This window comes from Engraulis encrasicolus, unplaced genomic scaffold, assembly GCF_034702125.1.
Source record: "Engraulis encrasicolus isolate BLACKSEA-1 unplaced genomic scaffold, IST_EnEncr_1.0 scaffold_82_np1212, whole genome shotgun sequence".
In the NCBI taxonomy this organism is placed as follows: domain Eukaryota; kingdom Metazoa; phylum Chordata; class Actinopteri; order Clupeiformes; family Engraulidae; genus Engraulis; species Engraulis encrasicolus.
This window is the reverse complement of record NW_026946170.1, coordinates 65,246-70,529: the sequence shown is the minus strand read 5'-3', so window position 1 is coordinate 70,529 and position 5,284 is coordinate 65,246. Positions and strand designations below refer to the sequence as shown.

General features: G+C 40.2%; 1 non-coding gene across 1 annotated transcript; it reads left to right on the top strand.

Moving 5' to 3' along the window:
* The first annotated feature begins 894 nt into the window (after positions 1-894).
* On the top strand, positions 895-1,023 carry LOC134444896 (U6atac minor spliceosomal RNA). Its single transcript, XR_010034136.1, has one exon. It is a non-coding gene; the product is annotated as a U6atac minor spliceosomal RNA (small nuclear RNA).
* The last annotated feature ends 4,261 nt before the right edge of the window (positions 1,024-5,284 follow it).

Sequence of the window (5,284 nt, the reverse complement as noted above, 5' to 3'; positions counted from 1 at the left end):
GTTATTGTTATTATTATTATTGTTATTATTATTATTATTATTATTATTATTATTATTATTATTATTATTATTTGTAGTAGTAGTAGTAGTAGTAGTAGTAGTAGTAGTAGTAGTAGTAGTAGTAGTAGTAGTAGTAGTAGTAGTATTGTTGCTTTTTTTTTTTTTTTTACATAATATTATATAATAGTCATATTGTATAATATATATACCGCTATACATATTTGTAGTCCTGGGTCAGTCCAGTTTTGTAGTCCAATCTTCATCCACCTAGATCTGGCTCTTCCTTGGGAGACGTACTCCGGGGACCGAATCCATTTGTTTGACAATGCTGCCCCCTACTGTTCGCTAGATAGCACAGCCTGTAGAGAGAAATGGAAATGGCTCCAGACAACCAACAGTGTCTACACTACTTGAAAAAAGTTTTGTCGCCTATCCATGTTTTAAGAACAACAGCTAATACCTGACTTTTGATGAATCACTTGGCTTCAGAAGTCACTCATATGAAAGCTAAAACCCTCCCAAATGGAGTTTTATGTAACCTACAAAAATAAATGTCCTGCACCAGGGGAAGATTAACCCTTTATTGAACACGTGTGGAAGGGCAGATTTTCACAAGACAAAAGCTCTGTTGTTATAGAAAATAATGTGAAAATGAGCAGTCACTTCAAAACATTTCAAATACACAGATCAGGTGTCACATTTAATCACGGAAACACTCTCACCTCTTCAGAAAATCAACTTCGGCCTCGAACTAGGTGTATTTTTAGGGTCATTGTAATCACGGAAAGCAGCACAATGAAAAACAATGAAGGTCAGTGAGTAATGGTAACATATTTGCTATTTGCAGAGCAATTATTAGAGCAAATAGAGCAAATAATTGTCTTTGTGTATTAAGTGTTGTATGAAAGGAGAGCAGGTTAGCACTCCCCTTGACAAGGATGGAAGCGGTCCTGTTGCCCTACAACACAGAAATGGTTAAAGGGACACTGTGAAAGATTTTTAGTTGTTTATTTCCAGAATTCACGCTGCCTATTCAATAATGTTACCTTTTTCATGAATACTTACCACCACTTTGAAATTCTAAGTATTGTGTATGTGTTCATTGTGACTGTGAAAATTGCACATTTCATACATGAAAAGGGGGATCTTCTCCATGGTCCGCCATTTTGAATTTCCAGAAATATACATTTTTAGCTGCAAAAATGAATCTACTTGGGCCATAATAGAAAATATTACTTTATTACTTCGTAGACTTTAATGCAAAGATCAAATTTGGCAATAGGCAGCCCAGTTTCAACGAGCAGCGTAGTTGCAGTACCTTTTTTGACCATTTCCTACACAGTGCACCTTTAAGGCACAGCCAACTAGGCCTACTTCATGGCATGTATGAGTGCTGCCGTGGCCTAGTGTTTAGAGAGTTGGTCTTTAAATCTAGGGGTTGCTGGTTCAAATCTCCCCTCACATCTCCCTCCATCTCCATCCATGGCTGAAGTGCCCTTGAGCAAGGCAGCTAATTCCACATTGCTCCAGGGACTGTAACCAATACCCTGACAAGTCATAACTGTAAGTGGCTTTCAATAAAATGAAAGCATCACCTAAGTGTAATGTAATGTGTTTTATATTGAATAAAATCTAACTCTGCTTCAACTCTGTGCATCTGACTGATGGTGTTATTGTAGAGTGGGATTCATGGACAGTGTGTGTGTGTGTGTGTGTGTCCTCCAGACTTGTTGGTGTGACTGTCCAAATTCCGCTCCGGTGTGAACAGGCCTTCTGTCTGAGCTGATCAAACACACACTGCAAACTTTAAAATAATAATAAATATAACAACAACAATAATACTATATAGTACAATAATAATTACAATACAAAAATATTGTATGATGACATGGTTTGGAAAATACTGTAGACACAAAACACTAGGCTACAATCCTGCACATACCGTAAACTGCACAACCAAAACTAGAAGTGTGTGTGTGTGTGTGTGTGTGTGTGTGTGTGTGTGTGTGTGTGTGTGTGTGTGTGTGTGTGTGTGTGTGTGTGTGTGTGTGTGTGTGTGTGTGTGTGTGTGTGTGTGTGTGAGTGTGTGTGTGTGTGTGTGTGTACCTGTTTGTCTGCCTGTGTGTGTGTGTGTGTGTGTGTAGGCTAACTGTTTGTCTGCCTGTCTGCTGGTGTGTGTCTGTGTGTGCCTGTCCATCTGTATGCCTGTCTGCCTGTCTGTGTGTGTCTGTCTGCCTGTGTGTCTGCCTGCCTGTCTGCCTGTGTGTCTGCCTGCCTGTCTGTGTCTGTCTGCCTGTGTGTCTGTCTGCCTGTGTGTGTCTGTCTGCCTGTGTGTGTGTGTGTGTGTGTCTACCTGCCTCCCTGCCTGCCTGCCTGCCTGTGTGTGTCTGCCCACGTCTGTGTCTAATTGCCATGCTGCATTTTGGCCACTAGAGGGAGATCCTGGCAATGAGCAGTGTGGTAATCCAGTACAGGGGTGAATTTCTCGAAACCAAAGTTGCTTACTACATTAGCTACTTCGTTGCTTTCAATGCATTTTCCCATTGGCAACTACCGAAGTTGCTAAAAGGCTAAAAATTCCCTTTTGAGAAACTCACCCCAGGAGTGCAGCCAGCACAAGATGGTGCTGATAACTGGAGCATTGGAGCCGCCTCCGTGGGTGCAGCTTACCTGTAGAACTTGAACTACAGGTGCGTATTTAGTCACGCATAACCGAAACTGAACTTCACTTCTTTCAGTGTAAGCGCACCAACGCACTTGTACAGTATTTCGCTTTCAGAAAGGATTTACCCGCGCTGTGCAAGCCTAGGCCTATTGAAACATTCCTCGAATTGTAAGTATACAATTTCATTTGCCAAATTAAATCAAGCCTATGAACGTGTAAATAACCAGCCCTGCCTTATCAGAAAACTATCCTTTAGGCCTGTATAACACTGTCTAGCACTTCCTTAGGAAAAAACAGGGAGGTCCCATTGAGCAAGGCATCTATCCCCACATTGCTCCGAGGACTGTAACCAATATCCTGTGATCACTTAAAACATATCGTCGCCTAAGTCCGATTTTGGGGTTTTCGGAAAACAGGGAAAATCTTAATTTCTAAGGGGGCGCTAAAACACCATTGGCGTTTCAGAAAATTTGAGGCCCTGGGCTGGCCTGTAGAACTAGATCTGCAGGTCCGCATTTAGCCACGCATAACTGAAAGTGAACTTCACTTCCTTCAGTGTAAGCGCACCAACGCACTTGTACAGTATTTCGCTTTCAGAAAGGATTTACCCGCGCTGTGCAAGCCTAGGCCTATTGAAACAGTCCTCGAATTGTAAGTATACTATTTTATTTGTGCCAAATTAAATCAAGGGCTTGGAGTGTTATGGCCACAAGATGTTTCAAGACTTAATCTGTTCATAACCAGCCCTGGCAGGGGGCTCCCCTGGGTGGCCGCTGGTCTCTGTCTGACTATGGGTTTTTTCTCAGACCTCATTGAGCTTTTCTCCCGTATAAACCATGAATCAAGTGAAAAAGGGAGTTTTTCCTCACCCCTGTTGCCACCAGGGGCCACATCTGAGTGCCCAAATTCAGTGTGACTATTTATCACTTATCCTGGACCCAACCACTGTGGGCCTTATGCCTCTAAGAATCCTGGGCCCAACCTATGTGGACCTTATGCCTCTACAATCTCTATTGAGGTCTTCTTTTGTCTTCTTGCTATTTGCTATATAGCATCTTTGAGTATCATGAAAAGCGCTATATAAAACGTATGTAATATTATATTATTATTATTATTATTATTATTATTATTATTATTATTATTATTATTATTATTATTATTATTATTATTTCTTGTTTCTGTCTCTCCTTTCTACTTCTCTTTTTAACTCCATCTTTAACATTGATGTTTTCCCATTTGTTAAGCACTCTGAGCTGCATGCCTTGTATGATATGGTGCTATACAAATACAGTTATTATTATTATTATTATTATTATTATTATTATTATTATTATTATTATTATTATTATTATTATTATTATTATTATTATTATTATTATTATTATTATTAAGACGTTTTGAAGTTCGAGTTAACACCTTAAATAGGACAAGGCAACTGTCGGTCAAGTGAATCTAGTCCGGAGAAAAACATCTTGACTTTTCACTTCTCAGCTTGGGATTTGCCTTTAAATGCAAATGAGCCTATAGCCTATGAACTTGTAAATAACCAGCTATCAAAAAAAACTTTCCTTTAGGCCTGTATAGCACTGTCTAGCACTATCTAGTACTCCTGCTGCTTATCTATGAGCACCTCTCTTGTAACACACACACACACACACTACACTACTAGTTTTGGTATGTTCAATATTGTAACTGTAAGAATTTAGAGAATTTGGAGTGTTCGCAGGTGGAAGGATCAAAACGCAGAGGCAGAGATTTGTCAATCATCTTCAGAGTTTACTGAGGATACTCAGGTCATTACAACGATACAGCTTAATTAGTCATATCATCGGAGAAAGGTGCATTTCTGCCCTCCAAGTGTCTGTAAGGTAGTTTTATTGAACTTATCTTGTCAGTTTTGATTGGCTGATCCTGACAGAAACTACAGAGTGCCCTCAGAGACTTTCATGATACATTTGTAACATACCTTAACTAGCTAACTTAGTGTGTCTGAACGTACTCTGCAGCCTCTGTGTTCTGTTTGTATCAAAAGACGAATGTTCTTAGGTCTCCCGATAACGGCCTGTTCCCACTTTGACGGCCATTTGACGCTCATAAACGCGACGCACCTCCCTTTGTTGACTGAATGCTTCTTGTCGGAGCACATGCAGGGGCGTGACAGAGTACACTAAACAGGAATATCTCTTTCTGTCTTTCTACACGTCTATATCGATTAAGCAAGCTAACCAGCGATAGTAACATCAAAGTCTGCCATTACCTAACTGTGTACATGTGTTTACTTCACACATTTCATAGCCCTCACGTAGTTTTGAATGTCGTCAAAATGTACATAATCCTTTGAACATAAGCACAAAGACCTTGCACTTCATAGTTTCTTGTAGTGTATGAATCTTACATTAAAATGTATGATAACCAGTCATAAAACTACTTTTAAGCAGCAAAACATAGCCCTTGGTTTCATGGGAATTCCTCATGTACTCGACAATCATTGGATAACGGTCCGCGTTGGCCGCGAGTAATTAGCATAAAGTAGAAGGGAGCTGAACTTTTTTGACGCGCGTCAACTGTGAAAATAGCCGCGTATCCCAGAAGCCTTTGCAAAGGCTTCGCCGCTTTCCA